At 37.7% G+C, this 12832-nt stretch overlaps 1 protein-coding gene across 1 annotated transcript in view; it reads left to right on the forward strand.

Annotated features, from left to right (window-relative positions):
- The window catches only part of LOC113576346 (calcium-activated potassium channel subunit alpha-1-like), an 87052-nt gene that overhangs the window by 59119 nt on the left and 15101 nt on the right, over positions 1–12832 (forward strand). The window lies entirely within an intron of this gene.

A 12832-nucleotide genomic window follows, 5' to 3' on the forward strand; every position in this document is an offset into this window, starting at 1 on the left:
CTTGATTAAATCGATTATTCTTAAAGTACAGTACATTTATCAACATAACATTTCTTAGGACTAATATAAGTACCTGCTTACCGATTTTCAGCCGTTTACATGTATCCGTTCGCCAGAAATTGTACGCTGAAGTCATCGTGTTTTTCTGGTAAAATTTCCACAAAAACGTGCCTGCCCTTTTAAGTTGCCTTTTAAAACATTCTTCCGGTATAAGATAAGTTCAGATTTTGTCATAGAAAATTCAATTACCATCAAAACAACTGTGTGACATGTTTAAACGGTATACGGAGTGTTAGTAAAGTTCTTTAAAGGCTTTATCCATTTCTGATGCAGCTACTGTTAAAAAAAATCCTGTTTTCTCACCATTGTAATCTTGTAAATCTGTAACCTGGCAGAACTCTCAGCAGTTCTGAAATGGTAAAAAAAATGATCCATAGTTTTGCTCATAGCCTTTCTTAAACTTTTTAAATGTGAATTTGTAACAGTTTCACTGACTTTAAACTTAAAGCAAAGTTTCTTTGTTTTGGGAAGGAAGTAACCTGTACAGCGCTTTAAATACTTTGAAGGAATTTGCTTCATAGACTTTTGCATTTCCCCTTTGATTTGGTCTCTCTGCCATCTTTTATTGTCTCATGTTTCACTCCCTTCTCAACTCTCCCCCACTACTTCTGACACCTTCTGACATCATGTCTATTGATTTACAATTTTTATAATGTGGCTTTTAAATTATTGGCTCTCTGCATGCAACTGAGGATATATTATTACTTTCTGTTCTTGGCTCCTTTCCCTTGACCTCTCTTGCTGTTCTGTTAAATGCCTTTAATATTATCAGCCTCACTTATTCTTTGTTTCTCTTTTTGTTAATCTTTTCATGTTTTTCTGCTTCAGCTTTTTCATATACCTGCATATTACTTGACTACCTCTTATAATTTTAGTCTACTTGATCTACTTAATTTCCTCTTGTTTTCAAAATGGGGTATTACTGGCCTTCGAGCCCAATATACAGTGAAGACCCATCTATTTGCAGAATATTTAAAGGACAACTGACACTGCTCCCTTATTGACTGACTAATTTAGTACCTACTGTAGGGCATTGTTTATGTTGTTTAACAAACTCTAGCACTTATTGTTTATAGCACTTATCACTGTTTAAGACCTTATGTATTTTGCACTTCTAGGTATCAGCATTCATCCCTGTATTTCTACAGTCTTCTAGTTCATTGGTATGTTTAATTCTAACCTACTGTACTGTACTTGGATATATTCTACGTGTAAATGACAAAGCACTTTTGTAAGTCACTCTGGATAAGAGCGTCTGCTAAATGCCATAAATGTAAATGTAAAAATGTAAATACAGTGGGAGATCTTTGGAATGGCCCAATGCAGTATGGAATGAATGAGGAGAGATCACCAGAAATTATTATCTGTTCACAACATAATTCGAAGAGGTATTTGATCACCCTTTAGCGGTGAGTAGTAGGTGGAATGAGGTGGCTTTAACCATTGTATATTGAGAAGCACTTAAGACTGAGCTACTCACAGAATTGGCCAGCCAGGATGAGGCTAAATCTCTGGAGGAAATTATTGCACTTTCCATTCATCTTGATCACCTCTTGAAGGAGAGAGGAAGGGGTAAAAGACTAAGACAACCTGATCTCACTCCTCCACAATACAGAGCAGAGGAGAAGCAGATTGACAACTTGCATCTCAGCACCCAAGAGAGGACATGGAGATACCACCTCATATGTTTATAATCTGGGGAGTCAGGAAACATTGTATGAATAGAAACAGAGGGGACACTCAGAAGACGTGCTGTATCTCACATGATAAAACGGTGAGTAACTCAGCTCTTTCATTTGATCATATCCAAGACTATTCATGCAATAGTATTGAGCCACCCTGGCTTAAGGTTCTCAATCTGATGATTTCTTGGAGGAAGCCAGACATTGCAGCTTGATCAGAAATTGTCTTAAGAAACCTTGTTTAGTCATTGCCTCCACTTCAGTTGAAAGCCTGGAACCAAGTGAAGGAATTTTCCATGCCTGAGGAATATAGGGACCTCACAGAGATATTCAGTCAAGGTAAAGCAGCCAACCTACTCCTACTTCATGTTTGTGCTTTTGACCTGATAGAGGGAGGCATTCCTTCTCGACTACGTCCTTACCCCTTGTCCATAGCAGATAACCAAGCCATGGAGGATTATATAACAGAGGCTTTTAGCGCAAGGATACATAAGACCTTCCAGATCTCCTTAAGCAGCCAGATTTTTTATCTCTAAGAAAGATGGCAGTTTATGTCCTTGTATAGATTATAGAGGGCTCAGTGATGTCACAATAAAATACCCTTACCCTTTGCCACTAGTACCATCTGCATCAGAACAAATGAAAGGGGCACATTTTTTCACAAAGCTGGATTTGAGAAGTACCTATAACCTAGTGTGAATAAAGGAAGAGGATGAATGAAATACAATCCTTTGTAACCTCCTCCAGGCACTGTGAGTTATGCCTTCAGGCTTTGCTAATGCACCTTCAGTTTTCCAGGCTTTCACCATCACTTTCTGAGCATGTTGCTCATGTGAGGAGGGTGCTAAAGAATCTACTGGAGAATAACCTTTATACCAAGGGAGAGAAATACACATTACATTTACAGAAAACCTCCTTTGGTTATATTATTAGTGATACTGGGGTTACCATGGAAGATTAAAAAGTGTAAGCTGTAGTCAGTTGGCTCCTAAGGACCTTTAAAAGCTCTTAGGTTTTTCTAACATTTATAAGCAATTCATACTGAATTTCAGTTGTACTGTGGTGCCACTTACTTCCTTGTTAAAAGGAAAGCATCAAATCGACATCTAGCCAGCTAGCTAGCTAAAATGTTGTGCAACTGTCACGCTTGCAGACCGGAGCATCCCCCGTTTCACTGGCTACCTAACCACTTCCTTGTTTTCCCACTATCGTCTGTTTCTATGGTTTCCTCCCCCTGAGCTCCAGCTGTTCCTTTTTGGTCCTTCGATAGTACTTCTATTTAAACCTTGTTCCTGTTCCGTGATCGCTGGTCATTGTATAGGTATATCTCTCTCGATCTCTCTTCTCATTCCTATGCACTTTCTTTCTGTGCTCCAGGTTAAGTTACTTTCAACGTTGCTTTCGCTGTTCGTATTCGCTAGTGTTATTCTGTTCTCTATCCTCATCAGGTGTTCTCTTGTCTGTTGCACTTTCTTTCTGTGCTCTCGTCTACGTTGCTTTCCCTGTTCGCATTTGTCTTATTATTTGTGATAATCTGTTCACATTCCTTGTCAGGTGTTGCTCCGTCGCTATGGTTCAGTTTAGGTTTGTCTGGTTTTTGCTTTTAGTTCTTTTATCTGTGATTTTTTCTTGGTTATTGTTTGTCTATCTTAAGTAGCCCGTTTCAGTGTCCAGTTGTCCCAGTTTTACACCTCATTGTTGTTCTCCATTAGTCTTTCCTTTGTTTTTATTTCCTTTGTTGTAGTTCATGTAGTTCTTGCCCTCACCCTGTTAGCCTGTTATTCTTCTGTTTGTTCCATCATTCTATTCTGTATTGTGTCTCTCTGGTTAGTCTGTTTCTGTTATTAAACTTATTGTTCATTTATTCTATCCTGTCTGTCTGTTGTTCACATTATGGCTTCCCTAGTTTGTGATTCAGTTCCTTCTCACATCTGAGGCGTTGTCACTTCACAAGTGTGTTCGCTCTCTAACTCCCAAATGTTACAGCAACAAATATACAGCTGCTGAAGTTGCAGTGATTTTGAAAAGTAGTGAGGAAGGTAACTGAGATTTAGAATCTGAGGGGTTTGATTCCTTTGGTGAAGAAGAATACAAAAATAATTGACTATGTTAGTAAAAGTTTACTTTTTAAATTTTTTTTTTGTGTGAAAGTATGCTAGTATAGTGTGTGCATTATAAACACACATACTATATATACTACAAACTAGTGTGTGTGTGTGTGTGTGTGTGTGTGTGTGTGTGTGTGTGTGTGTGTGTGTGTGTGTGTAAATAAATACATTTAAATGTATTCATGCTACTTTATTCATATATTTCACTGCTTTGTAAAACAAACACTTTGGTAAACTTATTTCAAACACCAAAACAGTTGGTTCACATGAGTAAAGGTATGTTTTCATACGAAATATGATACATTCTAAAATTGGACCTCATATCTTCATCTTTATGGCCATATGTATTGCTCTAGTTCAAATGGTACCTCTTTACGAAGACAGCTGAGATTTGTCTGAACATTTTGATATGAAACATGGGTATCATCCTATGAGTAAGAACCTTTAAATTGAATTTAAGAAAATATTCAAAAACAGAGACAATGCCCTTAGAGTTCAGAGGGTTAAACTAGCACTAGAAGAATAGAGACAATGGCTAGAAGGGGACAAACACCCTTTTGTTGTATTGACTGATCTCTCGAGTACATTAAACACACCAAACATCTTTCCCCCCACCAGGCTAGATGGTCACTATTCTTTAACCAGTACAATTTTCAGATCACATCCAGTTGGGTTCACTCTTCACTTACCACCAGCCATCCTGGAGAGGATAAGCGAATTGCTGATTGCATGCCGATACTTGTGGGAGCCAATGAACAGGGACATACATGAGTTCATCTCTTCTTGTTTGAATTGTGCCCAGTCCAAAACACCAAGGACGTTACTTGCTTGTAAGCTGATGCCTCTTCCCATACCAGAGAGACCTTGGTCAAATATAGCTATAGACTTTGTAAGTGACCTGCCTAAATCAGAAGATAACACTACTTGTGTCCTTACTGTAGTAGACCATTTTTATAAGGCAGTGAGATTTGTGCCTTTACCTGGTCTGCCATCTGCCTTCAAGACCGTAGAGTTGTTGTACCTGCATGTATTTAGTGTTTTTGAGATATCAGAGGATATTGTATCTGAAAGAGTGAACCAAGAATTAGGACAATTGTATTGTATTGTATTGTGTTGTTGTGACCAGCAAAATGAGTGGTCAATGTACTTGGTGTGGGCAGAGATGGCCCAAAACTCTATTGTTCATTCTGCAATGGGTTTTACTCCCTTCCATTGCATCTTAGGTTATCATCCCCCATTTGTGCTTTGGAATGTTGAGCCTTCTGTTGATAAGTGGATGCAAAGGAGTGAACATGTCTGGGAAATCACTCATCAATGTATCGGACATGCCATATAGAGATTTCGATGCCATATAAACTGTCGAAGGGTATCCGTTCCTGATTTTAAGCCTGGGTGTAGAGTGTGGTTATCTATCAGGTATTTGCACATCAAAAGGAGTAGTAATTTCAAGCCATGTTACTTGGGTCCCTTCCTAATTCTAAGGAAAATCAATGATATTACGTACTGATTAACATTACCCAATACTTACTGCATATCTCTGTCATTTCATGTTTTGCTCCTCAAGCCTTATGTTTCAGGATCACTGTCTACCCATATACAAGAGGACACCACCCCTCCCTTGGAAGTGGAGGGCTAAGAAATACTGGACTCCAGAAGGAGAGGCAATTGTATCCAATCTCTGATAGATTGGGAGGGGTTTGATCCTGAGGAGAAATGTAGGGTGCCGCAGAGGGATGTGCGGGATCCCTCCCTGCTCCTTGAGTTCCACAGATCACACCCTGATAGACCTGCTCCTCATCCTAGAGGTCGTCCTAATTACTTCTCTATTTTCTCCTTATATAAGGCCATCTTACTTTGTTTAACATTGCAAAGTAATGTCTGCACATGTTTCTGAGCATTTGTATTTACTTCTGTAGTTATTTCTGGTTATGAACTTGTTATGAACTTGTTATGAACTTGTCCAAACTTCTTGTATTCTTTCTCATCTTTCATTATATGCAAAAATAAATTCAGGTACCTCTAATCTTGCCCACCTTGTCAAAGGCCACACTTTTCAGTTTGTGGCTGCTTGTTTGCCAGTGTGTAATCTCATCCAAGCCTGTATATATTCTGTTTTTCCAAAGTTGTGTATGGATACCTTGTGTATGGTGTCTTAACCTTCTCTTCATTTGCCTCTATTTACCACACCATTTTTCTAACTCTTTGGTTTCTTTGTTAGGGTTATAAAAAATACAAGTATGACCACAACCATGGAAAAGTAAGCCCAACAAAAGTGGCCAATCTGCTGTACTGGTATTACTGGTATGCCCAAAACTGATATATTTTACATTGTTTCTTATGGGGAGGGAGGTGGGCTTTGAGATACTGTGAAGCTTTTCTGTGCAAATCTTTCCAGGGATGTAGCAAAAACATTCCCTAGGTGTTTGTTCAATCAGGAAACTATGACATTTTAAAACTTGTATGTTTTTGCTCATTTACAGAATTGGGTAATAAAACCCACTGTCCCATATCCACCCATTGTCACGGCATGGCCCCTCCTCCTAGACTCCTCCCTATGTTTGTGTGATGTTTTGTGTGTATATGTGTGTGTGTGTCTTCATCTTTGTTGCTACATCCCTCCCATGTGTTACACCCGTTCCTTGTTCTCCATTGTTAACATGTATATTTAAGGTCCTGTACAGACATCAGTCTTTATCGGTGTTTAACCCATGTATGCTGTGCTTCAGCTGCCCTAGTGTATTTTTGTTATCGTTTCTAAACCAGTTTATTGCTTGTATTGTTTTGTGTTGCTCAGGTTCCATATTATTCCTTGCATTTTAGTTTCATATTGTTTGTCTTGTTTAATAAATGTTTGTTTTGTTATGGCTTGTCTTTGCATCCTGCCTCCTATGCTACAGAAACACCAATCGCCGAGGGATGCTGTGAGTCAAATTGAAGGGGAGAAAAGGAAAGAAGCAGTGTAGCCACCCAAACCAACCCATGTGGAGGAACCCTCCTTCCTGTTGGGCATATCCCTGTCATTACAATAGGGGAGAGCTCCCTTGGTAGATTTTCAGGAAGCCCTGGTGGTGGTCCAGGGTCGAACTCTATGGAGTCCTACCTTCCTTCCCTGCACTTCCAGAATGATGACCCTGCAGGGTCTTACTTTTCATGAGTGATGCATTCATGTCATCACACTTTATTCAGTACGTGATCATCCAGAGATATGTAAGGATGTTATTTAACTCATTTAATGAATATTATTTTTTTGTATTATCATGCCATTATAACTCATACACAACTATATACCAGAACACATAACAATAAACACTCTGTGGCCTTCATATGTTTGTCCTAATTTCATTCTATTTTGCCATAATTGTGTCTCACTTATCCACTTTGTCACCATTAAAATATAAACCATTACAGTTGAGAGTCTCCATAGTTACATCAACAATAAAATATGAACAATATGAAACATCAGATACAATCACACAAGAACATGTAAGTCAATTTAGACAACACTGACATGAACAGGGATCCCTTAGCTCACACACAGAAACTACCATCCTTCTCTATAAGTGTAAATACACACACATCCCAATCTAAACATAAGGTGTGTGTTGCGCATAGAGCCACTTTTTTTCAGGCAATGCCCACTCATCTTTCCAAAAACAGTGTTTGTCTGGGTTTTAAGGGTAGTTCTTGGTCAGGCCAATCTTGACAGATGTCACATGTCACTCTGAAGGCTGTCATCCCATACTCCATAGAAATGCAATGGAATACCGCTCTCCACCTTAAACCTAGAACTCACATGTTTCTACTGCCCCTAACCAGCTTGCTCTTCTGGGGTGTTGAAGTACCGCTTATATGTCAAGGGTGCTGATCCCAAATTGTTTATTTGGCATGTAGTGACTGAATGATTTTAACAATGTCTGACTGTGCTGGCACAGTGAATCATCTGTGATAAGGGACATAGATGAGATAAAAACAAGAATAAAACAGCAAGAAACACCTGCAGTAGCACAAACATGTAACACTTGGCCTTCCATCTAACTTGCAGAATTTGACAGGTTTCTGCTTACCTTTATTATGGTACTGCTTTGTCCTGGCTGAGACATTTTTAAAGTATTATTCTTATCTCTAAGAAAAGTCCTGTCCACCATACTTCAATATGCTCCTTGAATTTATTACCACTCGCTTCTTTTGGACTGTCCTGGCAGAAACACCATTGTTTATCCTTTTTCACTGAACCAAATCCAATGCCAGGCCTGGATCCTTGAGTGCATAATTTCTCTTGCAGTCTAATAGGTGTTAATTAAAAAAAAAATATATATATATATAGCCTTGCATATCTCAAACAGGGTTACATAGCTATTATTTCAGCCTTATTATTTTTCTTTCATATGAAAATAGAATCATCATACAAATGGGTATGTCAGATCTTTTTCCCCCTACATTTGTTTTTTAACCTGCAGTTATTTTCCTTCAGCCTACTAGCTTCCTCCAAGTGGAAGCTTGGTCCAATGTTTCATTGGCCTTTGACAACTACAGTTCTTTTATAAACAAAAATAAACTTCATAGTATACTTGCATTTCTTTTAATGTGATTTTTTTTATTGTCCGATATTTCTTAAATTGTAGTGTATCGAAGTAAATCTAATTAATTTCTAATTCTAAAATATTTTTTGGTAATTTATTCCTTGCCTGTTTTTTTCTTTTGTTGTTGTTGTTGTTTTCTTCATTTTAGTTCTGTTAGATTAAAAACAAGTCCATATTTTTAAAAATAGTTTGCCAACAAAGTTAGTTTAACCTTGGCAAGAAACAACTTTACTTTTGATCAAATTGTGTTTTGTGTTTACCTTTATGTTTTAGTGTAGTAAAAAAGTATAAAACAAACATTACAACAGATTGAGTATATGGGGCCAGGGCTGAATGCTCTGTTGCTGATGAGTCTGATGAGTTCTAGCAGAAGGCAGCAGAGAGCAACTCTTTCATAGTTACTCAGTTTGGTGATAATAATAGTAATATTAATAGAATGGTGATGATAATTATGATATCTCCATGTTACCTGATAGGACCGTTCCTTCAGATAATACTGAAACCATTTTTATGCAGAGCCAGTCACACCAAGGCTGGAGAGAACAGAGAGGATATTGTTGTGGTTTACTGTATCAAAGGCTGCTGAAAGTCCCAGAAGAATGAAGACAGATGACAGTTTGGCAGCTTTAGCCGCATAAAGTTTCTCCATCACTGCTATGAGAGCTGTTTCTGTTGAATGTGCCAGTTTGTAGCCAGACTGATAAGGATCATGTAGCTGGTTCTGTGTGAGGAAAAGATAATTGATTGTATATTGCTTATTCAAGGGCATTTGAGAGGAAAGAAAGAAGTGATACTGGTATGTATTTGGTTATGTTGGAGCTGTCGAGTGTGGCCTTCTTGAGGATTTGTATAACCTCGGTGGTTTTGAACACAGTTGGTACATGTCCAGAGGATAAGGAGTTGTTGATGATGACAGAGATGAAAGGAAGCCAATCTCCAGATTGTCTGGAACAGATTGGAAGGAATGGGATCCAGCGGACATGTAGTTGGATTGCTGGACATCAGGAGTTGAAGAATTTCATCTGAGGAGAGAAAAGAAAAAGAAGCCTGAGACTGAGACTGAGGACAGAAGAAAAAAATACTGAAAAGCTTGCATGGATCAGATACTGATGATTCATTTAAATTTTCCTCTGTAGTAGGATAACTTTGCCCATGTTACTTCCAGTGAGAACTTGGAAAGGAGAGACTGGTGTGAGCTGAGGTCTGAATCTAGGCAAAGTGATGGAGCGAAGATTGTGGTGGAAGGAGGAGGAACACATTGGGGAAGTATGGATGGAAAGAGAATGGAGGGAGAGAGAAGGATAGAAATTCAAAAAAGAAGGAAATAAAAAACACCTTTTATTTTGGGTGTTTATAATGTGTATTTGGATGCTGGAGATTCATTTTTAGTCATTCTCTACATTTCCTCATTCACCAGGGTCTTATCTAATAAACTGAACAATTTTGAGCATATACATGAAATCACTAAGTACCAACACAATATTTTCTACTAGATGTGCTAGACATCGCCATAGTGCCCGAAAACCTCTCTAAATGCACACAAAGTTATATCACTGTACATCGAGGGTGCAATATTATTATTTTTTTTGCTAAAACCTCAGAAAAATGTACTAAAAGACAATATTAGCTTCATTATAGCTTCATTGTTAAAGGCTGAAAATATTATGATTATGAAATATGATTATGAATTTTTCCAGCAATGAATGGAAACATCCAATGACTTGTGATGCAAAAATTGTAGCTAGTCTATGCTAGAAGCCACTAAACCATCTCTCAGATTCCAGTTCATAACTGCACCCAAACAACTTCACATAAACTTCAGCTAAAACAAGCCTTTTCCTTTCCTTGATGTCCAAATGCATTGACGATCAAAATATTCACTAAAAACAATGTCATTTTCACCAAACAGCATCACACACATGAGCTACACTTTATCTGATTCCAGTGCTCAATCGATGTATAAATCGCTTAAACAAATAAGGCAAGTGAGGCGTCTATACAATAATACTTCTACGTGAGTAATGTGGTAACTAAAGGCTTGCATATTTTGTGTTAGGTTACGAAGGAAAGGAACACATTTGTACATAAGCAAGCAAATAAAGAACTTTACTAACATACTATATACTTTTTAAACATGTCACACAGTTGATTTGATGGTAATAGAATTTTATATGACAAAATCTAAAGTTATCTCATACCAGAAGCATATTTTAAAAGGCCATTTAAACAGGGTGCCAAAAACAGGATGCATTCAGTTTGGGAGTTCTGACATACAGTTGCAGGTAGATGGCTGCAAATCCGTAAACAGATACTTATATTAGTCCTAAGAAATTTTATTATTTATTTTTATTTTGTTATTTATTATTATTTATTTTTATTATTATTTTTATTTTAAGAATATTCAATGCTATCAAGTGATTTAATTGAGTATGCCAGATCTGCTAGAGGGTACAGGTGCAGTAACTAGTTAATACCAATTTCTAATTGGAAATAATAATGAGTCAAGCATGTTCTGAAGGTTAAGAGCTTAATAATAGTATTTTGGCTCCAATCAACATCCAAGTGATAAGACAAACAGGGTTAAATAAATTGACTTTTATTATACAGAGTAGTGAACAAAGAATCAATGAACCAGCCAGATAGCATGATGCCTATATAGACTAATCTCATTTTAGGAATTGAAGTGAAACCAGAGCATGTGTTTGCATTTGTATGCATGAGTCTGTGTGTGTATATCATATATGACCAGGGGTTATGGGGAACTTGTCTGCAACATGTGTTGAGATAGAAACACAGCATGGTTAGCACATGGATAGAGTTATGGTGAAAACAAATATGTAATTTCACCAGTAGGATCTGAAATTAAAACATAGAACAATGGGTTAACTTCTAGGACATAGAGAAGTGGATATCAGCAGAAACATTTTCCTTAGACTTAGGTTTACCAGATAGAAATGAGGATCAAGAAAGTGATCTCATGCAAGAGAGATAAGACCAGAGACAACGTGGCATGCTGAAATTCTTTTGTCTGCCCAGCTGATCTAATCAGCTGAAGTAGCTGAAAGAGCCGTGGATAAGGAGAGCTGTGAATAAGAGTTGGGGTAATGCACCATAAAGGTGGCTGAGGTTTTCATGTGTTACATGATCCCTTTCATAATGTACAAACAACAATAAAGACAATACAAACACATCAATGGTGAAAGAAAAAAAGTACCATATGATTTAACAAATATAGCTTTAGGTGACCAACAAGCACAGTTCTGGAAAGTGCCAAAGGAATGAAAAGAATAAAATGCCTTACCTGCCTATCTTTCCTGGCAAACAATACAAAAGTGGCACCACCCCTAACCTACCACATCTATAGATTAAATTACCTATAGGAACTTAACCTTACCTGCCCACAGCTACAGATATGGGAGACATGACATAAAGCAAGGAGCTAAACAGTGACAAGTCTAAAACCACACCACAGGAAACATATGGAGAAGTAACCTTTTATTAGGAACATATCAGTGCTTATAACTATAACGACTACTCATATCATAACATATCAATACCATAATGACAGTAGAGTTCTAACATGATCTAAATTCTCCAAATATGCCTTAAGTGTGTGTCATGAGAACCTTTCCGATGTTCAGGAGTCATCATAAAAAATATAACAAGAACATTACTACATTACTATGGGGTATATGGGGCCAGGCCCCATCTCATTCAACTTTTTTTCAACAACATATGGTCCAGAAACCTGAGCTGCAAGAGACAAACCAGAGACAAACCAGAAACAGGCAGCAAACCCAACACACAGTCTCCTGGGTTAAAACTATGAGACACTGCCATTGAAAGTCTCCTGCATTTTTGCCTGTGCCAACTTCAGAGTTTCCTGAGCAACATCCCACACTTTATAAAACCTCTTACAAATTGCATTGATATAGCCTAAAACATTTGTGCTATATCACTACTCTTTCAAATGCTTCAAAGGTCCAAAAACCAATTCACAAGGACTTACAGAAAGGGATTCTTGAATGTCTTCTTGGGCCAAAGTTCCGCTCATGTCAAGTATTGTAAATGTTTCAGAACCATAATGAGAGCCATGATTCCTACATCCCCCTTTGGTCTAAGCGTGGAGCTGATTGTAACATTTAGAGCACAAATTTCACCTGTTCACAGTAAGTGCTGTTGTACAGAAATCCATGCCTGGTTAATGATTTACAGTTAATTATAAGATGCTGTTATTCCTTGCATCCGCAACAGGAATCTGAATGTTTTTGTCATCTTGGGCAATTTCTAATAGACTGTAAACATCTAGACAGTTTTTATTCAATATCTCAAAATGAACTCTACAATACAAAGGCTCACTTCTAATAACAATATAAAATAAAACTGAGGCGAGAAGGAGGTC

The sequence above is a fragment of the Electrophorus electricus genome, chromosome 14 (assembly GCF_013358815.1).
Source record: "Electrophorus electricus isolate fEleEle1 chromosome 14, fEleEle1.pri, whole genome shotgun sequence".
Taxonomy (NCBI): domain Eukaryota; kingdom Metazoa; phylum Chordata; class Actinopteri; order Gymnotiformes; family Gymnotidae; genus Electrophorus; species Electrophorus electricus.